Here is a 22,963-nt window from a genome sequence, read left to right on the forward strand (position 1 = left end):
GGGGGTTCAAGATGCCCTGATAGGAGAAATTAATCTGTGTCTGATTGATTTTGATCTATGGTTAGCCATGTTTTGTTTCAGGAGGATTCTTTGGTTTTTTGCTAACAGGCACTTGGCTTTAACAATATTCTTTCACTCTGGTTCTGGTAGATTTAATAGCATAGTTGCTAAATTGAGTTTAGATAGCTTATCCTGTATATATTTAGAGATAGGAAGTTCATTTAGGGATTAGGGAATGCTTCTTGTATATGCACCATTAAGCATAGCACATCTGGTACTGAACTAGCAATCAGCAGAATATTGACAAAAGTTATAAAGAAATCTTTTTTTTCAAGTGAACACATGTTTATATCTGAGGTCTAAAAGCTTACATGACACAAGAAGTATCTCCAAGAGTTGTAAATTAAAACCAAATTCGTACTGTGCTTGTATGAAATACCAGAACTGATCTTGGTTAGAAACTGTTGTAGAGGGTCAAAAGATTTGGTGATACAAAAAATCATCTTACAGCAAAGAAGACATTATAGTTGTAGTTTCTGCTTTTAAGAGAGAAAGAGGAACTTGTTTTCTAGTATATTGAAGAAGCTGAAAAAGCAGTAAATTGTGAGAATAGTGAAAAGGGAAAAATGAAATACAGACCTTTACATATTATTTGTTATAACTGGAGAGTCAGGCCTCTAAAAGTAGCCTTCAGTGCAGCAATTAAAGTACAGCATTTTTTCTCTTAAAGCAAACGAGCAAACAGAACAAAACAAAGTGCTTTAAATAATGGTGAAACCGTGAAAACTCCTGGATTATCTGAAGAGAGACAGAATGACCACATTACAGCTGCTCACCAGCTGGTAACCAAAACCAAGGAGGGAGCAGTGATGGCAAAGGGGATTCATCCAAATCGCCAGGTTATCTGGTCTTTATTCATAGCAAATGTAATGCTTTATATTGCAATTAGCGGAAAAGTGATTAAATCTTTGAAACACGGAGATGAGCCTTTCAGACATGCAGGTGGTTCTTCTGAAACGCCTGTTTATGGAGGAGAGATCTGTGTGTGTATATGCATGGGCAGCTCTACTCCCACCAAGCAGCTCAAGGAAGATTTTGTGGACTATTTATATACTTTATGGCAGGCTGCTTGCTTTCGAAGTGGAAAAGCTGATTCATGCTGGTGTGGAAGCTGATTGTGCTGTCAGTGGGAGACGCAAATTTGAGGTACACGAGGATAATTAAGCAGGAGATGTGTACAGTTCAAAACCAGGGCTCTGTTTCTCTAAGGGAGATGTTTGTGTCAGTGTGTGGGGCTCAACTGCAGGTGTCACTGTTAGATCTCAAATAATGGGCTGCTCGGTGGCTGCGGCTGCAGTCACAATAGGCTCTTTTTTCTTACCAAAGTCACACTTGTGATAGTAATGTAAAATCTAGCAAATGTGTAGTGAAGTGTGATCGGCTCCGGCTCTGTGTGAGTGTCTGTGTGTGCACGTGTGCTGCCGTATGCACTGAGGGGTACCTGCACACCTACGGTGGGAGGGCATCTCTGCCCCCGGACACCCCACCAGGAGCTGCCTCAACAGCAACGAGCTCAAACGCCTCTGCAAATTAGACTTGCAACTTTTATTCGGAATGTTTTGAAATCCTTCCGTGCTTTAGGATGGATATTTAACTTCTCTGACCCTTAGCAAAGTGATGATGAAATCTTTAATGTAGGCAGCAGCTGAAATTGTTTACTGTGATTTGTAGTAACTCAGTAATTCCGTTCTCTGCAAATGAATTTGCTTGGATTTATTTGTGATTTTTTGTTTGTTTATTCCTTTTTCTTTTTTGTTTTTGAGTGAGCAGGCCTGATTCTTCCATCATTTTAATTCAGATAATGAATAAAGTGCTGCAAGTTTACTCTCTCTTTTTTTATTATTTTTCCTTCTTTTTCCCTAGCTCTTTGACGAAAAAAAGAGGGAGTGAGAAAGAACTGAAGAAAGGGAGTTAAAAACTCTTAAAAAACTCTTCTTTGTGTCTAATTTGAAACTACTATATTGTTTAGAAAGCAGCAAAAAACCCATAACAATTCTGGGTGTATTTTGGAGTAGCTCCTTGATAGCTTTTTAAACGAAATTTTGAGAGAAATGCAATATTTTCATTAGGTACCAATCTCCACAGCCTGTTCTTCCCCACCTGGATACCATGCCTTCGACACTGGTAGCCTGGTACATGACTCTGATTGCTCCCTGTATTAACATTTATGATGCTTTGTTGTTTCTTTCTCGGCGGTAGCTTTCCTGAATTATTTATGCAATTTATGAAATATATCCCTTGTCTAGATCACTTTATTTCTATTACCTTATTCCCAATTTTCACTTTTAAAAATGTTGTGTTACACACCTATGTGGGATTTTTTTTTGTTTCTTCTCGAATCCTGCCAAAATCTTTGGATTTTAAAGCAAACAGGATCTTAAAGCAAATGTATTTGTGAGACTGAAAATTACTCCTTCCTCAAAGCAGACAATGGAGTTTTTCACTTGCAAAAATAAACGTATATATCACTGAGTAAGCTTACTCTAATTGAATCCTGACCATTCTGGAGGGATTTAGCCCTCCTTTTTTAATTTTTCTCTAAACAAAACCCAGAAATGAGAAAATATTTTGAGGTGGGCAGGAAAGGGAGGGGGAATAGAAAAATAAAGCAAATAAATTTTTGAATAAGAATGACCCATGTACTGTGACCAGAGGGCAAATGCAAGTGTCTGTTTTCAAACACAGACTCGTGCATTCTTATTAGGGGTTCGTGACTGTGCCTCCAAGCACATCATTACATATTCATAAGTGTGAGGAAAATAGACTCCTTCCACATTCAGGTGTGTTCAACTAAATGCTACCCCTTTAATCTTAAAGAACAGCTCATTTGGTCTATTTTCCTCAGTTCACAAAGTGTTAAGGGAATATGAGATAAAAGATGCACACACACAAAAAGAAAAAGAAGCAGCAATATTCCACAAAGATCTTTTTAGTGTCAACTTAAATGCACACAAATAGCAGATGATGATCTCTTTTATTGGACTAACATTTATCCACTAATATCCACACACTTTTAAAACCATTGAGACCTCCTCTTCAGGTGTTCATTTGAATAGAAATAGCTGAATGAGTGTTTTTATAATTGATCCCCTGAGTACTGAATGTCTAGTGCTGCATAACCAACATTTTCCCATTGCTGATTTTTTTTTCCAAATTGCTACTCTGCAAAATTAGGATTTTGTATAGTTTTGATAAGAAAATTAACCTTCCAAATGCCAGATCCCCTTAAGTTACTTAGGAACTGGTGCTAAGGTACAGTTGGAATGCTTGTTCTCAAATGGATTTTTTATGTATGTGAAGAAAAAAAAAATAGCTTTTTTTCATGACATTACAGAGGAACTAGAGGTCTCCCCCCTATAAGTAGTTTGAAAGTTGTTTGTTTGGGTTTGGTTTCTTATCACTGTCCCCTAGATAAGCAGTTGTCATCTTTACACCATGCTTAATGAAATGCCTTTGCTTTCAACAGCAATGCAGAAAGTTCGTAGTACTTCATTGCTACTGTTTCACTTTTACACTGCATGGAAAGTCTGATATATTTTTAACTTTTTATTTTTTAAAGTCACTTTAGATTTTTCTTGCAACATATATTGAGTGTCCTAAGAGCTAAATTTTCCAGAGACAGTGTAATTTTTTTCTTTTTTTTTTAATGTGAAAAGTACTCCTCTAATGCTTGCAATTTTGAACATGGATTTTAAAAATACTGATCTTATCATAAAGAAAGAGAGCAGCTGAAGTCTAACAGCATGCATTACAGGTGGCTGTTCCTTCAGTAGCCCCTTGAAGGAAATAGAATTCCTAATTGATATGAAGTCATTTTGTAGCAGCAACACCTGAAGAGTAGAGAGAAAGGGAAGAAGATATGATAATGACTGTGTGATAAAACCGGTTAGCATTTGTGTGCTATAGTAAACACTCATGAGTATAAAGAAAGTACTAGCTAGCCACTAGAGATATCCACTTATGTTCATGATACAACCACTACAAACTCACGTTCTATCAAACTAGCATCAAGCACAAGATCCATCTTTAATTAATTTAATCCTATAGAGCTGTGACTCATTTTATTTGTGACTGTGCAGAGAGAAATTACTTTCCATACTTGCCTTGAACTTCAACCTTATCCTTCTCTATCAGTCATATTGAATAACACAAAAGCACATGCTCTGAAATTCATGTCCTGGTTTGGTTTTTTTTCCCCTCCAAAGATTATTCAGATCTTTCTACATGTGGCTTACTCAATAAAAAGCACAGAAAATTCCTGCCCCCACTCTTCCTTCTTTAGGAGAAAGAGCGATTTCTGATGCAGGGCAAAAAAGCTTATTAAATGAAAAGTCTTTTTCATCATGAGTAAGAAACATGGAAATTCTAGACTAAGGCAGAAAGATTTCTTTCCCATGCTTGGTTCAGAAATGAACAAACCATGTCCCACAGAGGGCCAGTGCACACAGGACAGTGTATTTTCCCTTTTTTCCCCCCCCTTTAAAAGTGTGCTTTGTGGATATTACAGATTCTGTGAGTGTTGCTACTGTGCAGCTCCTTGCTGTAGCAGTAACCTATTCCAGCTGCTCTGCAGGTGTCATGGCACAGCAAGGATACAACTGTGCACACTGCTGGGATCAGAACTGCAGTGAGGGTGCCACAGTGTTCCTCATGATGGATTCACTTCCAAAGTTCGGTTCTTGCAAGGAAAAATGCAAACGTTCTTTTAAGCATTTTTTATCTTTCAAAGAAACAAGGTCAGAACAATAACCCCCCCGGGAGAGGCAGACAGTGGTGAGAGTACCATGAACCTTTAAAACAGCAAATTTGAAGGGCAGGAGTGCTGCTTCTCACCCTGGGTGACCAAGCTTGGTGTGAAGTTGTGGTACTGCTGCATAAGTCACGTGTCAGGGTTTGTAACATCTCTGACATAGCCATGAAAACACATGGATTGAAAAAACACTGTGGGCATCTTGGTGGCACCTTTAAGGTGCAGAAGGCTCCAGCATTCATGGGGGCCTCTAATTGTCAGCTCCAACTGTGATTCTTCTCAGGCACGGGGAGGAAGGGGAGGAAGTTCCTCCGGTTCTGCTTCAAAACAAAACATCTCACTTTTTCCTTCAAAAAAATTAGAAAAAGCTAAAGGAGTGCCAGAGCTAAATTCTAAGATCTAAAGGAAAAAACCTCTGGGGTTCTCTTTACCAGCAGGCTGCTGCAAGGCTATATGTACCTTTGGTCCAAGTCAGGCCTTCTGCTTTGGGATGCATCCCAGGGAAAGGTTTGCTTTCTTAAAATTCTTAGGTGAACCCTGTGTGCATGAAGTAGAGTGACAAGAAATAAGTTTTGCTTGTCAATTAAATATGCATAAGATTTTCTCTGGAGAAAAAAAATACAATTTTTTTTTAAACACATTATCAAAAAAACAAATGTAAGGCTTCAGCTAGGTTTAAAATGAGAAACGTGTAAAAAGGACCTGGAAAAATCCAATCCTGATGCCTATGTGAAGGAGAATCTGTAGTCTCCCAGGTCTCTCCACCCCTAACTATCTCCATAGGTAATTGTGGAATTCCTCATCACAGCCACACTGTTTTCCTGCTTTGGTAGAAAATCTTAAGGAATCACAGAGTTTGTTTTGACCTGCAGACTAAACACAGCCAAGCTTTCTAGAGAGCTGCTATTATCTCGTTAGATTTCCTCTTATCCTTGTGGTCATTTGTCAGTCTTTAAGCTCTCTGGTTTGTTTATAACAGAAATCCTGGCCTCAGCAAATATGCATTTGTAAGTTTGAGAATCTCTGTGTTTTAAAATAATATGACTGCTAAGTTGTAGGCACACAAGAACACATCAAGTTAAACTTCAAGTTAGATTTGGATCTATATCCAGGTTACTGACAGGAAAGTGCAGCGAAATAACAGGGACAAATGCCTTCAAATTGGCCAAACAATTTTGTGATTTTTTTTCTTTTTTTTTTTAACTGCCAAAATTGGGCAGATCTCAGGCAAAATTTCTATGCATTGCACATTTTTGTTACTTCTGACTGAATCTGTGCATGCTCTGACTTCTAAAATACAAGGCCTCCAGTGCAAGACACAAAAATCAAGACAAATCTCAAACAGTTTCATCTAGGACTCTTCCAATCTTGCCCACACAAGCTCCTACCTTCTTTGTGAGATTACTATTATGCCTGCTTCCTATTTTTTTCCCTTCAATATTTCTGTTTTCTCTCACACAGAATAGGAGAGAATAAGAGAATTAAGTGTCAAGAATTATCTCATTTTAATATATGGGATTTCTGTAATCGGAGCCTGCTGCCAGACTGCCATTCAGCATAGCCAAGTTCCTGTGTTTTATCACTAGCTTTATCAACAAGGCCTTTGCTAATTCTTCAGCGTCTACAAACACAGTCCTTGTTATTATTTTTCCTACTCAAATTCAGTCCAATAGCTCAGTTCCAGCATGAAATAGCACTGCTTTGGCAGTAGATTTCAAGGTTTCAGAGTCTTGTTGCCCTTTGCCAGTCTTGGCTTGCATTAACTCATTCTGCCACCTTTTGACTCACCTTATTCTCCTTTTACGAATTTTACTTCACTGATTGAGTTCCTGCCTCACCTTTTGTGCCTTTTACTCTGGTGTGGAATAAAGGATGGATCTCCTATATGAATATTTCTTGTGCCAGGCCACCTTCCTCTGGTAATGGAATTGCCCCTTGCTGCGACTAAACAAGGGAATTATTTTCCACCCTCCTCTCCCTCACAAAGTCACTTCTAGCTCTTAATTCCACCTTCCTCTGCTTCTGTTGTGGATTTATCTTTCTTATGGTCTAATAATAATAATGCTTACCTGCCTCTCACGGGTGTTGTGAAGATTAATTAGTTAATGAGCTCTAAAGATGAAAAGTGCTGCATCATTGCTAAATATTATTGTTGTTCTTATACTGTACAGATTGAACTCATCAATATCGGTATTTCAATTATAAATCTCACCCTACCATTTTTCAATTAGTTTGACTAGATCATGTTATCCATCACTCACTCTACCCTCTTGTTCCTCTGGCTTATTTCTACCTTCCTGCTTTTGAGAATAAACACATAAACACCATATATATTCCTGTAAATAAAGGATTCACTTTTTATTTTAGAATGCTTCCATCTTTTTTAATATTAAAATTTAGAGCCCACAGCAGTCACTGAGCAAGGCAGTAGTTCCTGCTCCTTTACCTGAAGTAAAATCTTCTTTAAACTGTGTGGCATTAGCTACTGCACACAGCAGAACCTCAGCAGAAATCACCTGACCACCTGGCCTCCAATACCTCTCTCCTGTTGGATCACCATCATGAACCATATTTTTTGCCTTCTTTTAGCAGTTATCTTTGAATCCATGAAACTTCCCTTTGCTTCTATGGATAGCAGTGGATTTGCTGAGTGAAACAAGAACTAGGAATTCCCCAGAACTTTTCAGCTCATGTAGAAACTTCCTGCAGTGCTGCTATCATGCAAGTCAGAAAGTACCATGCCTTGTTATTCCTTCCAACTGAATAGAAGATGTGCCTGACTGTACTCTTTGAGCAGAGTCTCCAGTCAGCTCCACTGCTTTTATTCTTGTTTATCTTTTCCCCTTTCAGCCATGGTTCTCATTCTGGTTTTGGATGCTTCTCAGTCTCATATTCTCTAAAATGTTCTGGGAACATATCTTGGGAATGTAGATTTTTCTGTGACTCTGTGTCACCTACTCCATCTTTTCATCTGTTCCTGTCTCTTAAGCTACACTATCCTGTTGCAGAAAACATGATGGCTCTTGAATAAAAAATGATTCTTAATCCTAGCTCCTAGAAGTTCCCTGGGTACATGTAGTAGAACCCTTAAAGCGAGGGCTGCTGTGCCATAAGCATGACAGGGAGGCCAGCGATGCTCTGGTTTGGGCTCAGGGTTTCCCTTTGCTGTGGTGTGTAGTTTCTGGTGCAGCAAGCAAGGATTGCTTGGGAGCAACTCCAAGACTTTAATTTGTGTGATGAGGCGAGTCTGCAACTCCCTTGAAAAAGCAAAACTATCCCCCTTACCCTGAATACACATGTGGGAGGGGACAAAAACTTGTAACAGAGGCAAACTGCCTATTTACATCCCAGGCAAGTGCCCTCAGCCCCAGGCTAGAGTCAGGCTCAGCTGCCCTCTCTTGCTCTCCTCGGAGCTGTTCCACTTTGTACAAATAATTAAATAGTCATTGGGCCTGGGAGAGGGAGGCATCTACAACATCACTTGCAGGAAGGGAAGGACACGATTAACCCAAACTGCTGGCAAAAGAGCTTCAAACTCATCAAACTCTGTCAGATATCTTAACTCTCCCATCTCATGGCTAGACCTTGGGAAGCATAATCTTACTTTGGAGAGGCATTGTCAGATGAAGTAGAAATAATGCTGGCTGAGTTTAAACAACAACCATATTTGATATTTTCTGCTGATTGAGCTGTCCAGTTGACTGGAAAGGGCTGACAGCAGAGAGAGCCCTGGTCTGAGCAGAGCAGCTCCCAGGCCAGCTGGTGAGGGAATGGGTCTGCGCCAGGTAATTATTGCCTAGTGCAGAGGTCGAAAGCCTCAGAGAGGCTGATGTACTAATGAAACACAAATGGGACATCTGTGTTCAGGAGTTCAGCAAAGCACAGAAAACAGAGCTTTGCCAGGGATATCTGTACTACTGAAAGCAAACTCACTTTCCAGAGCTAAGGGAAACCCACTGAAGAGTGGAGGCATAAGAAAGCCTTTTGCATTGGACCTTTTTTTGTTTGCTCAACAGATCAAAGGTTTCTAATGATTGCTCTGGACACTACAACATTGCAGAGGGGAAGTGGAGGCACTGAATAGTGTGATGCCAGATCACATGTGGATATGAAGGAGGGATGAGAGGAGTAATAAAATAAAAGTTGAGGTAAATGAAGTTACTGGGAGCCTTTGGTGACAGAAAAGAACATCAGGGTATCGTGTGTGTGTATGTTGTTTATTCTAACTGGCTGTAGTTACAGATACAAATGTCAGCATATGAATTCAGGGTCTGTCTTTTGAGGCTTGCATAGCCATGTCATTAGAGCTGAGTTTCAAAAGTTTCTCTTTTTAACACTGGGAAAAAGTGGATGTATTAGATAGTATGCACACACATATATCTTTTTAAAAGTATGAGAGTATTTTCTTCAAAATAACCACCAGAAGGCTCAGGGCAGTGGCATTACTGAAACAACACTGTCACAGTCATGTTTAAGTGGAGATTTAGGGCATGTATCGGTAAAAGGATTTTGACGTAAAGCCTGCACATCAAGAACAGCCTCTCAGACTGGCCAGGACTAATTTGAGCAGTTCCTTAGGGCCTCCCTTTCAACTTAATTGGGGATGTTTGTTGCCCATTCTGGAGGTGCAGAACAATTGAATGAAGCAGGAGAGACTGTGAGGTATGGAGCTGAAATGCACCTTTTTTGACTGAGAAGCAAAGTGTAATTAGGATATCCTTCATGTTTCTGCAAGCTCCACCAAAGCTGGGCATGGCGAAAGGAGGTGTGCTGAGGTCTGTGCAGGCACATCTGTAGCCTTGGTGCAGCCAAAGGCATGCAGAGACTTATCCTGCTACTCCCAGCAGTGCACAGACTGGGTGGGAAGCACCAGGACCAAGGGCAGGTCTGTGCTGGACTCATGAAACTTGAGAGACAAAAAGCCCCAGGTGCTGCTCAGCTTTCAGGGAAAGGAACCAGCTGGGCATCAGAACTAGTCCCCATATGAGCAGCTGATCAGCAGGGAGGGACAGCCAGGCTTGTCCTTGCCCTTTCCCTTTGTTGTTCTGTTCCACTATGTCAGCAGTACGAAGGCAAAAGCTTAGCTTAGCTGGAGCTGCTACACCTGGGTCTCTCCTAGCCACAGAGGGCCTTGCTGTGTCCCCTTCCCAAAGTTATTGAGGTGGTCTCAGAGCAGCAGGACTTGGAGTCCGGTGTCCTTCTCGGCAGAGAAAAACACAGTGTTTCAGATTTTTGAGAGAGGCTCAGTAAACCCTCAGGTTGTCCCTGTGAAGGTGAGTGCAGCACTTTACCAAAATTTCACTGCAGTGCCAGTGCTGGGTCTGATAGAAGACGACTCCTGGCTCGGAGGTGAGCGTGTGAATGCTGGCGCAGAAGTCCTGACTATGAAATATCATGAATGAACTTTGCTTAAAAGTGATCTCCAGAAATAACTAACATCTAGAGTAGGATAGGGGTTTCTTTTACACTTTCGGTGTTACTGGCTCTAACATTTTTATTTTGGCCATAAACTATTTGATGACTCATTTTAGAATTAATGCCTCCAAATATGAAGAATATATGCATATTTCTACCATTATATAAAGATGATAATCAACAATGGCAGGGTTAAAGCATTTGTGGCACAGGAAATCTGAGCTGGAACTGGTTGGTGCTGTGACAGCTCAAGTTGTGACCTGATCAAATCCCTGTGGCTAGACAAAAGGAGGCTCCCAGGGCAATATACACTGGCTTTGATGCTTAACAAGGGCACTCTTCCCATTCAGAAGCTTCTAATTCTTCCTCATGGCAGAAGGGACTCAGTGTCTGGTGTCTATGTGAGGCACAGCCAGGGTCTTTGGCACTGACAGCTTGTGGCATTACTTGTAAGAACAGGGACTTTTGCTGCATCCTCCTCTTGGCCACTGATTCAGGTAACCATGTTGAGCATATATAAAACACACTCCTGTTTTCCTACCTGCATGCAGTATTCCTTGAGTTCTGAGGCATGTTGCTGTATCATGTTGCTTCGCTTTGTTTGGACATTGATCTTCATTGGCACTAACGACTTCATTTCAGTGGTGGATGAATCACAAGTGTTTAAAACTGAACTTCAGTTTACTGAACATGGTTTGGCTAAAGACACAATTTTTATGTCATCTGTTATTGTAAGAAAATCTACCGACCTACACTTGAACAATGTAATGGGGCACATAACACAGCACTGTGTTGTTTTGCCACCACTTTTAAGCCCTGCTTGGATTCTTTTCCCACAATTTTCATATTAGTAGTTGTTATTCAAGACTTCAGCATATGATCACTTACACTTAGATCAGCTGCCCTAGCCTGCTTCTTGCACACTGTGAGTGCTGGCCACTACAGCGAGCTCTTGGCTACTACATTTGTGATTGTTTGCAGACAGGTCTGACTTGTTTGGAGAGGCAGCTGGGTAGCAATGAGTCAGCGGCTACCGGATATACTGGGATTATCCTAGTGAACACTGCATTAATTGCTAAACCTGAGGAAAAAAGCATGTGCGGAGGTGAAAACTCATTTTTGTTGAAGAGAAGCAGCAGCTTTTTGTTGCTTCTGGCTCTACAGTGAACTTGCAGGAGTAAATGCATGAAATATACTTGGCTATTGCTGTGATTAAATCTAGTTTGAACTACCTGTGTAGAAAAGCAGCAGTCTCTTTTTAGACTTGTCCTAGTTTTGACAAAGCATGCCTGTCCTTTAAGATAGTAGGAAAGAGAAATTTAGGGGAGCCCTGAGTGATAAATCCCCAGGAAGAGGGAGGAGCAAGTGTGCAGCATTATGCAGTAGAGCTCTGGAACCAGACATCACTGGAAATAAAACCAAATTAATCTAGATAAACAAAATAGTCAGCATAGCTAGGAAAGAAGACCACATGGTCTTTTGTTTCCCTGCTTAATTAACAGAACAAAAGGTGGGAAGCTGGAAATGAACTGGGTTCACCTTCCTTAAAATATGTAGAAGTGCTATCCTGTAGCATGAGGAATGATACTGGATCATTTTGTTCATTCAGATAATGTTCCTCATGTCCTGCCTTCTCACTGATGAAGTTGGCTTCTGGTTACTCAGCTTTAAACCAAATTCCAGACCGAGCCAGTGCAGTCTGTGCCACCACACACACAAGCAGCTAGTGTCTAGGTATTAATTGCTCCCTATTAAGATATCTGTGGCTTAGTGGACACAAATGAAAGGAGGGCAAGGTGTGCCCTGTAGTGAGGGACTGTGCTGGTCATTTGTCCAACACAGAGACTGGTTGGACACAGCCAGGTGAATTAGCCAGGTGGCACTGGGAGTATGGGGTCAGCTCCAAGAATAAAGCTACGGCAAACAGATGTATAGACCTGGGATGCATACTGCAGCCCTGGAAAAGGTGATTGCAGCCAGCACATAGGTGTAATGAGAAACCTGCTGCTCAGAGATTGCTTGTGAGGTTTTTTCACACTGCTTTTGGCCATTACAAATGTGGGAATTTGAAGTCTGCTACTTACCAAGCACTGTGGAATGTATTGCCCTCTTAGCCAAGGTTTATGCTGCTAACTCTTCTCTCAGCTAAGTCTACATGTAGTGTGGAGACCAGTAGGCAGATGCTGAAATAGCAATTTTACCTGCCCTATCTGTTGCCCTTCTTCCTGTGTACTATATCTAGAATTGTCGTTTTCTTAACATTTTCTTTTTAACACTCTTTTTTCTTTATACCTGAAAAGAAAAGGAAACTTCCCATACAGCCCTTGGGAGTCAGAATTATCTTAATTCAGTTAGTCCAGATCTCAGTCCAAGTCCTTTTGTATTATTTTTTCAGAAGAAATGGTTAGCCTGAAAAATCTGGAGTACTGCACCATATCTCCAGCCGAGCGGCTTTGTTTAATCTACTCATTGACTCTATAATACACAAATTAGCTCATTTAATATGAGGAAATGTAGAGGAAGCTGGAATCATTTGTCCTAACAGCTTTGGGGGAGATTATCAAAAAGAAGTAGAACTGGAGCATAGAGAGAAGAGAATGAAAATCTGTCCAAGTTCTCCAGGCTATCACTGTCAGTGGAAATTACTGAAAATGGTAACCTGATAGGAGGTTTCCCTTTAGAAAAAAATGGGTGTGGAAGTGGTGTTCCTTCTTTGGACAAATTCTCTAAGTGCAGTTTCTGCTGTGCCAGAAAAATGAAGATATGTTCAAGATGAAAATTTATTGCCTGGACAGAAAAAGATGCCTCTAATACCGCATGAAAAGGGCAGTTTGGAAGAGTAAGAGGTCAGCTTGTGGGAGGGGATGACCTTCCACAGGCTTTCAGACAGCAGTTGCCCATGGGGTGAGGAGGATTGAGTCTATGCTTGTCCTGTCCTCATGACCCAACTCTTAAGTGTCCCTCTGTGCTGTTCCGCAGAAAATCCCAATCTGCATTCCTTAGAAATGAAGGAACGCAGCTGAGTTTTCAAAGCCATCAAAACCTACTTGTGCTCATGTCCTTAAAACCATTCTTGAAATAGCTTCTGGCTTGGCCTTGCAGTCAGTTTGTCAAAGGCTTCCCTTTGTTTTCATTGTGCTATGTGGAAGCTCCATCCACACCTCAGAAGACAACATGCAGAGGACAACCATGTTTTAAGGTCAGATGTAAATTTTCAGAATGGTTTTCCAGTGGGCCTCTCCATTATCTCCACATGTCTATTGGATAAGTAATTGCCCAGCTGTCTCTGCAAAGAGGCAGATCCTCACTAGCAAGATGTGCTTGCCCTCCTTTGGTGACCATTTAGCTCCCCTGTGTTTGCTTCTCTGAGCTTCTTCAGTCTTCCACCACTCACTAGCTCCACAATCTGACTGGGGTCTGTGGTGCATGGTCTGAGCAGCACCAAATGAAACACTGTGCTGTTTTGGCTGGAGTAATTTTCTTCCCAGTGGCTGGTATAGGGCTGTGTTTTGGATTTGTGCTGGAGACAGTGTTGATACTAAAGAGATGTTCTTGTTATTGCTGAGCAGGGCTTACACAGAGCCAAGGCCTTTTCTGCTTTTCGTACTGCCATGCTAGGGAGGAGACTGGGGCTGCATGGGAGACTGGTGGGATACACAGCCAGGACAGGCGACCCAAACTGACCAAAGGGATAGTCCAGACCATGTGGCATCATACTCAGTATATAAAATAGGGGAAAGAAGGAGGAAGGGAGGGACATTTGGAGTGATGGTGTTTGTTTTCACCATTACATGTGATGGGGCCCTGCTCTCCTGGAGGTGGCTGAACACCTGCCTAATTCCTTGGTTTGCTTTGACTGTGTGCACGGCTCTTGCTTTCCCTATTAAGTTGTCTTTATCTCAGGTCATGAATTTTCTACCTTTTACCCTTCTGATTCTCTCCCCAGACCCACTGGTGAGGGAATGAGCGAGCAGCTGTGTGGGGCTTGGCTGCTGTCTGGGGTTAAACCACAACAAATAGCTGCATTTTTAACATCTTTGAGGGCATATGGACACCCCTACTTCCCACCCTTGCCTGCAGGACTGTGGTTCCTGCTCTTGAGGACATTCATCACTTGGGCAGGGACTGCCCCGTTCAGGCTCCATGAGACTTTGGGTACCTGTGCAATGAAAGAACAGGGCCAGTGGAAGTACCAAAAATGTTAACAACCACAGACCTTTTTTATATATGCCTTCAGATTTAGGCAGAATTGGATTATTCAAATTGTTCCATTAGCCTCGAGTCATCAAGGGAAAGGTCTCATTTTGGCACTGCAGATGGGAGATGCTGCACTCCTTTGAAACTCTGGCTGCAAATGTGGCTGTGGGAAGAGCAGGACTTCTGGTGCTCTGAAGAAACCTAAGCCTGAATTGTATGAATAGGACATGACTGCTGCTGGGAGAAAGTCTGATGTGGCATTGGGTGCTGAGAAGTAGAAAATGTGACTCAGAGCTGTACTTCAGCCATGGCTCAGAGCTGTGAAAATTGGTATCAAAGGACACTGTTGTGTCTGAGCTGTCTTTCACACGCTCATCACACTGACACAAGTGATCACTTAATATGGAGCGCAGCGGAGAGGTGGGTGATACCACGTGAAGGCAGCCAGGGGCCAGGGTGAGTGCTGACAGAGATATTGAGAGTGCTGAGGATAAAGGGAACGCTGCCTGAGCTCAGTTTTGTGCTCTGAGCAGATAATAGTATACAGAAAAGGCAAAAAAATTATGCTCGAGTCTTCTAATAAATTTTATACTTTTACTTAAAAGCAGAAAAACCAACCAACCAAACAAAAATCCCCAAATAGGCTTTTAATCTTCATAAGTACAGATGATCTGTACATTTCACAAAAAAGAGCTGTAGAAAACACACACACACCTTTTAACTAGTGAGCAATTTAAAGACTAATAGGATTCATCCATAATTACATAGTTAAGTAAAATTTATGTATGAAGGAATTAACTGATTTCCCTGAGGGCAATATAAACCATAGAGACAGTGCTCTCATTTAAAAGTACCATCTCAATGTTAAAATACTTTGTCATTCTTCTGTAGCGATGGTTAGGTGCTGTGAGAGCCACATGGAAGTTTATTTACTGATCTACAGACAACTGATAACAGATCTCTGCTTTGTTTGGAATAGAAAACTTGAACAGCTTGTCTGCACCTCTCCACTCGGACATTAAATCAACATGGCTCTATTAGTGGCCCTAGGATGCCAGCTGAGCCATCTCTAAGCCTGTCACCGTGATGTCTTCATCTGTAACCAGAGCAGACGTGAGCTCCTGGCAGCTTCGGGAGGTGACAACAAATCCAATTAGCTCCTCTCCATGGCGCCACAATACTACTGTGAAACGGCCTGACAGGGAGGGTGGCTGCAATACCCTGCACAGTGGGCCATATCCTTCGTATTTAAAAAAAAAATCTACCAGCACTTAATTGCTGGAGTGACTTTCCAGGCGGTTGCTGGAACCTTGTGCACAATCTGGTCAGAAATGTGAGCTGTCCTGGAGGGCTGGATCATGCACAGCTTGGGGAGGGCTTTGCAAAAGGATAAAATGCTCCAAGAGGATAACTGTGTGCCAGCACTCTCATCCCCCTTCCTCACAAGGAAATTTTGGAAAAATCATGAAAAGCCAACCCCTTTCTGCTCCAGTCCCATGTTGCATAGAAATGGGGACTTTTGGTGCCTGGAGGTGGTGTGTGCTCCATACTGTCTCTTTTGGCTATGGTGTAAGCCAAAAGATGGAAGCAAACTCCCCACTCCAGACTTTGTCTGCTGGAAGGAAAGTGGGGGCTGTTTGGAGGACGTAGGATTTGGAGCAGACAATTTAGCAAAACTCCTTGATCATTGACTGGGAGGGGTTGGTAACACTGCTCAGAAGTTAAGGCTGGGCAGGCTGAACTTGGTTGTATTTAAATCCAGCTTCCTTCCTCCCAAACTAGTTAGCAAGTGCAAAGAAATATCTCACATGCTGATTAAAAGTTGCTGATGTCTCATGAGGCATAATACATGAAATAATTTAATTCTTTTAGGTTCTCACTAATGCAGTAGTTTTGCTTTTTCTGACCAATACTTCCATCTAAAAGTGCAAGGTGAAGTAGGCTGGGGAGAAATAGACACTGAATTTAGTGTTCCCTTGAGTGAAAAACTAAATCTAGTTTCCTCTATTTTGTTCTCAAGGTCATAGAGGCGATGAGTAAAGCCTGTGCATCCCTGCTGCTGAAACATAGTGCTCTTGAGATGCAAGAATGCTACCCAGAGTTTGCGTTCTTCTGTTCTTCAACCTCTTTCATGTAGGTAGATTCTGTCTGTTTCAATGCTGAAGGTTATTAGGAATCACTGTAACCATAGCTCCTTTTGGAGAAATAACTCAAGGTAGTAACTAGCTTGGATTTCTCTTCTTCCAGTCAAGTGGTGAGCTTGCAGTTACATCAGGGTATCTGTGCTACCCACAGCCTAATGACTGTGGTCACTGGACTAAATCAGACATCTCTAACACCATTAATTCCATGTTCCAGGTTAGAGAGGATGTGCCTGTTTGCACGTCTTGAGTCTGCGTGGAAGTGTAATGTTAACTTACAGGTGACTGAACTTATGGGTGGGAAGCATCCAGCAAAGCAACAGTAACAGCATTTGCACATCTCTGCAAACTTCTTTGAATGGAGAATCTTAATTCTTTCAAGGAGAGAATGTTTTAAACCCAAGCAGGAGACAGCGTTCCCCCAGACCCTGGATCTGCCTTGTCTGTGCAGTTTCTGGTGATGGGGGGTTCAATGCAGAGAAAACCAACTCAAGACCTGCAGAAATAGTGTTGGGAGGAAGCGCAGTATTACTGTTTCCAGCAACTTAAATGCATACTTTTTATCTGATTCTTCTGGTGCTCAACTTCCATGCTTTAAAAGCGTAGTGAAATCTCTGAATATTTCAGCAAAAGTCATGATTTTTGAGGGTGGATTTCTCCAGGGAGAGCATATTGCAGCAGCGTTTGCCTCCCAGAGCCAAGCACACACTCCAGTCAATGCGTAGCAGTTGGCAAGCCACCTCTCCCTTGTCAAGAAGCCAGTTGTTCTGTTGTCTCCTGCCACATCCCTGAGGAATACCTGTGGGCACTGGCAGCCACACAGCTGAGAGAAAGGGAAAAAGGTGTAACTGGGATAAAACAAAGGATTTTTTTTTTAACAGAAGCAGCTTGTTGCAAATATACATTGTTAAATCAAATTCATTCCAGATGAATTGGGCACAATATCTAGGCATGTGGCTGGTTTACAGAGCAACCAAACACTCAGTGAGCTTTGGAACTAATGGACTGGTTTAGGAAAACAATTAAGTGCTGCCAGGCCCAATTATTTTCAGCAACATCTTTCTGTTACCAAAATGTGTCAGTGTGGACTTTGGCCTGCTTGGTAAGAGATACACTGTGAGCTCACTGACGAGCACAATCCAGACTGCAGACCTTGAAACAGCATGGAGAACAGGATACTCGCTCTGGTCATCAGCACAAGGCTGTGTCTTAACCAGCAATTAGCAGTGGTAGTGGTTAAGGCTAAGTTTTATTTTAAGAAAATTCCACATATGCTGCGTGTAACTGCAGTAAGCAATTGAAGGAAAGCCTTGTGTTCTTCAGGATGGGACTACAAACAGGTGATGGGATTTAAGGTCTTACTTATCCCAGCTTCGGATGCACATGAACTTCCACTAATACAGCAAAGAGAAAATTTCATGGAGAAACAGTTCTGGAGATCTAGAGAAGGTTGTGAGTCCACAGAGCTGATTTGTTGGGGAAATATTCCCAGCCCAGTTCACATCACAGGATGCTCAGATGGTCTTACTTGACCACAAACATCACAGTCAGGCCAGCTCTGCCAAGACAGTGGTGGCTGATGTAGATACTTTGCAGTGAGTCTGATTGATACAGTTTGTGAGTCAGCTGAGAATTTACACCATTGTTTTAAGGCAAGAATTTGTGTGGCTTTGATGGTGGCAGCTGAGTTTTGCTTTGCCAGTTTAGGGAGACTGAAAGGATGGCTATAAAGTGAAGCTTGATGATTCCTACTTCTGCACTGGGCACCACAGAAGCTTTTAATGAGCTTCTGTCCCCTACCCCTCTCAAAGTTACACACTCATAATGTGCTTACAAAAAACAGTACCCCAAGAATGATGACCTGATGCACAGCACGAAAGGAGAGCTTGCTGTGGCACCTTGGCAATGGGAAATAGATTTTGCTCTCAAAAATAACTCTTTTTTATCAAAAGTCAAAAAAAAAAAAAAAAAAAAAAAAAAAAAAAACAAAAAAAGGCTAGGAATAAGGCTGAGTCTCACAAAGCATCTGGACACTGAAAATGAACACTGAGATTGCAGAGACTTGAAATAGAGAAACAAGAGAAAGTCCAGATATATTCTATCTGGGAAATCAGAGGGAAGAAGAGAAGATGTTGGTAGAGTGACAGCAGAAAGATCTAAAGAGCAGGAAAGAAGTGGAGAAGTTATTTAAGTGGGCTGCAAACGGAGGTGATATCTCATTTGATAGCTGGAGGTGATAAAAGCGTGAGAAGGACAGGAAGGAGGAAGCATGAGACCATGAGCTTCTAAGGCAGGTGCATCAGAGAAGCACAAAGGTGCTTTTTTTAAAAAAAAAAAGATATTTTTTTATTATTGGATGGGACCCTGAGCAACCTGGTCTAGTGGAAGATGTCCTTGCCTATGGCAGTAAGATTGGAACTAGATGGTCTTTCAAGTCCCTTTCAACCCAAGCCATTCTGTGATTCTATGATTCTGCTTCCTGGAGTCTTTGCACCAGCAAATAGCATTGGCTATACAGAACCCTCTGACCTATGACTCTAGCAGACCAATACAAACTGAATGCACATACTAAAAACTCTAACTTTCAGCTGTTCTCTAGTTAACAGTAAATATTGGCTATAATTATGTTTCTTGAGAAATCTTTTAATTCGATAGAACTTGTATCAAAGCAAAACACATGGCTTCAGTTACTGAGAAATCTGGGAAAATTAGCTGCCTGGATTATCAGAGGAGCTGACAAATAATTCTGAAGACATCTTTAGAAGGAAATTTGAGTAAGAAATTATGCCCTTTGAGGACTGAAGGTCGTCTCTCCTCTAGAGGTCTCTGAGCTACTGCTTTACAGGGATGTGACAGCAAAACTGTAGGTTTTTCTTGGAAAACCCTCATCAGCTCTCATCTATCCAAGACAATATTTACTCTGTCCTGAAGGAGGAGTTCCTAAATACAATCATATTCTTCTTCTTTGTGGGCTATGGCCAGTTGTGACTGGGACTTTCTTACTGAAATCACTGAGGCACACACTGTGGATGATGGCGTTTGCACAAGCAGTTGTAATTTCAAAGCTACTAATCAGAATAGTGTGTCTCTGAGCATTCCCAACCCATTTAAAGGTTGGAGAGGCATCTCACAAGAGCTGGCATTAGTCAAGCAGCTCCCTCCCCTCAGTAGACAGAGGGTCTGTTCTGGCAGCCTCAGGGAGCCTACAGTGTAAATCAAACGGATTTTGTTGATTCATTTTCTTTGCATGAAGTTTCTAAATATGTCAGAGGTATCTGCCTCTGTTGGAAGCAGGGGGCGGTTTACACAGTTGTGTCACCAGACCTACATCCCGCTCTGTGATTTCCCCTCTTTAACTTGAAGAGAAGTCAACAGTTTTAGAAGCTATAGTTTTATAGTCTCCTGGGCTCCCTTGCAGCTTTGGCTCCTGGTAACAGTGGAATTCAAGCTTTTAAAAAAACCTGTTCTGAAATGGGAGTTTTGGAAAAGTATAGTGTTGTTATGGAGCAAATAGTTAGCAAAGATGGTGGCACATCCAAGACAATTTCCCCTTGGTTTTTGGCCAAACCCTCTGGTACTTATGTAGATGCCATCTGCATTTTTTCTCTATGGTATTCCAACTCCTTGTAGGCTTTAGGCTCTTTTAGGCAAAGAAACATAATTGCACAAAAATCATTACTTGAATCACAGCCCTAAATTTCATTCAGGACAACAACTTCAAGGAATACTCATTTTTCCTGTTCTCTTTTTCCCAGGCTTGCTCCCATCTGCCTAAATGCCACCTTCCCCTGGCTTGTAACATTGCTGCGCTGAGCACTGTGTGGCTCTAGTGCCCAGGAGTCCCATTCATATTGACTTAACTGCTTTAGGGGACCAGAACAATAACACTTGTTTTATCTGGTCAGGTAGCAAACAGAATGAGGAGAATATTGTCCAGTAATCCCTTTCCTAGCTGGACTCAATGATCTTGGGGGTCTTTTACAACCTTAATGGTTCTATGACTCTGTAAGTCTTGCTGAAACTAATGTTCAAGTGTCCCTTGTTCTGAAAATCATTTGCCTTGTTTGCAAGGTGATGGAGTTAGCATATTCATGTAAGATTATTTAAAATGCATGAGTGGAGCAATGGGCAGAATTTCATTTCCTCTTGAGCCCCTTGGCACAGATTTAGGTGGTTCGTTCTTTCTTCCTCCCTAGCCTCGGTTCAAAAAAACCTGATCCATGGCACAACTTCTTCAGAAGAGGGGGAAGTGCCCCTGCCTGGTGCCCAATTGCTCTGTTGTGTTTCCCAAAGGAATTTACTGATGAAACACGGTGCAAATATCCCTCCAAGAGGCCAGGTGCCATAAGGCACTGCAGTTCAGTGCTATGTGGTGATACCAGCTCCCAGTGCCCGAGCAAAAAGCATCACGTTCGTGTCGCAGCATCTCATACAAGGAAACAAGCCTTGTACCTTTTCCAGAGTAATGGGACCTTCTGCGTCTTCCAAAAACATGGGGTATTCACAGTGATTGCTGGGGGTGAGGTGCTTGTCTTGCCTTTACACGTTTCCAGGAAGAAGCTGAGTATCAAAACTCTGTTACTTGGGTTTGGAGAGCCTTTCTTCCCACTCTGGAGGCTTCATAGCTTCTGGCAGCTTTGGAAACAAGCTCAATCAGGATTCAGTCTCAGACCTCTCACCTGGGGCTATGCAACATTGCTTCCAGACCACTGAGCAATTTTGTAGGTGACTTCTAAACATGCAAAGAAAATTAAACGATTCCTTCGAATATCCTTAGCCAGAAGAATGGCTCAGAGGGTTATTGAATTTTTTTCTTTTTGAAAGCACAGTTCTTGTTTATTTAAATGCTGCATCAAAGCTGAGAGAAAAGGCCATTGTGCCTTTGATTGGATTGGAATTTTCTGCACCAGCATTGGCCAAAGGCGGTCCGTCCTCTCGCAGGCTCTTGCACATGACGCAATGGGGAATGGGGGAGGGGGAAAACCTGACAGACAAGCAGACAGATCAAACACAACACTTCAAAGAGAAGAAAAAATGCAAGAATGAAGCAATCCGGCACTACGGTCCCTCAATGCTATGAAACAAAGCAGACAACCCTCTACACATGGCCATTCCTGCCATCCAGAGACTGAGGCTGTATACATGAGATCTTACCAAAAGCACTAGGGAGTGGTCTCCAGTGACTACATGACCAGTTATTGCACTATCCGTGCTCAGACACTCTGAGGGGCTAATTAGTGCTTTTAATATGTAAATCAGAGCCTGAACAGATTAAATCTGGGGAAAAAATAACCCAGCTGCTGAATATGTTGTTTTAATTATTGCTCTAAAGAAAATATGGACATGGCTGAAGATGATGACAGAGAAGAACCTCTAATACTGCCTTATAGAAGTAGTCCCTGAACACTGAAAACTAGTTGGAGAAGCTTGGTGCTGAGCTGGAGCAGAGGAAGAGCAGTAGGAGCACATCCAGGGCTAGCAGAGCCCTGCTGACTGCACGCTCTGTCACAACCTTGGGTCTACCAATCCAGCCAATGGAATTTTCAAAATACACCCAAAGACTCTGCTGGGATTTCAGCTTGCTGGGTGTTGTTGAAACATGGGGAAAGAGCTATTCCCTCTCTCCAAAGAGAGATTTAGGGGGAGGGGACAGAAGGATTAATACCACATGTTACACTGCAGAGATGAAAGTCTGTAGTCTGTTCACCTCCAGATGTGCTTGCATCCTTCATGTTACAAGGGGACAGGTCTTGGAAAGGAATAAATATTTAATTTTCTCAGGCTGAGCTTGTCTGAATGCAGAGTAGAGAAGGAGAATTTAGCTAGGATGGCCAGGGAACAGAGATTAAGAAGAATGGAAGGAGAGAAGGGGCAGATTGGGTGCTTACTTGTGTTTGATAGAAAAAGCTCTAAGCAGTAAAGAGCCATTAACTTTTGTTGAGCTGTGTCCACTGATACTGGAAGGAAATAACGTGCACAGCAAGTCTGGACTGCAATCCTCTCTGCCAAGAGTGAGTTGAGAGGAGGAAGTTTGCTTTCCAAGAAAAACTTTTCAGAAAGGAGGGCATCTGTATGCCTCAAAGGCCTCTTGCGTTATTCAAGTCAGAGCTGCCTTCCAACCTGCCTGAAGGAATTCAGAACAACTTTCCTCTGTGTCAGTTGCTAAGGCTCTTTTGCAGCCTCTAGTGAAGTGAACATTTTTCTATGGATCAATTTTTAGCTTCTGTCAGTATTGAAACTCTGAACTTTTTTCCAGAGAGCAAGGGAATAGCAGGTAATTATGTTTCCTTTGAACATACATGCCCTTTTATCTGTGCCCTTCTGCCTACTCGTCTGCCTGTCTCCTTATTTACCTGTGTATCGCAATTAAAGATTGGGAGTTGAGGGAGAGAAAAATTTC

The 22,963-nt window shown here is 42.0% G+C and overlaps 1 long non-coding RNA gene across 1 annotated transcript in view; it reads right to left on the minus strand.

Moving 5' to 3' along the window:
- Positions 1-22,963, minus strand: part of LOC121674196 — a 32,106-nt gene that overhangs the window by 6,740 nt on the left and 2,403 nt on the right. The window contains exon 2 of the long non-coding RNA XR_006019492.1: positions 5,270-5,347. This is a non-coding gene — a long non-coding RNA (uncharacterized LOC121674196). The remainder of the gene's footprint in view (positions 1-5,269; positions 5,348-22,963) is intronic.

Source organism: Corvus kubaryi, unplaced genomic scaffold, assembly GCF_017639235.1.
Source record: "Corvus kubaryi isolate FWS band 111438036 unplaced genomic scaffold, C.kubaryi_AGA036_p1.0 66, whole genome shotgun sequence".
In the NCBI taxonomy this organism is placed as follows: domain Eukaryota; kingdom Metazoa; phylum Chordata; class Aves; order Passeriformes; family Corvidae; genus Corvus; species Corvus kubaryi.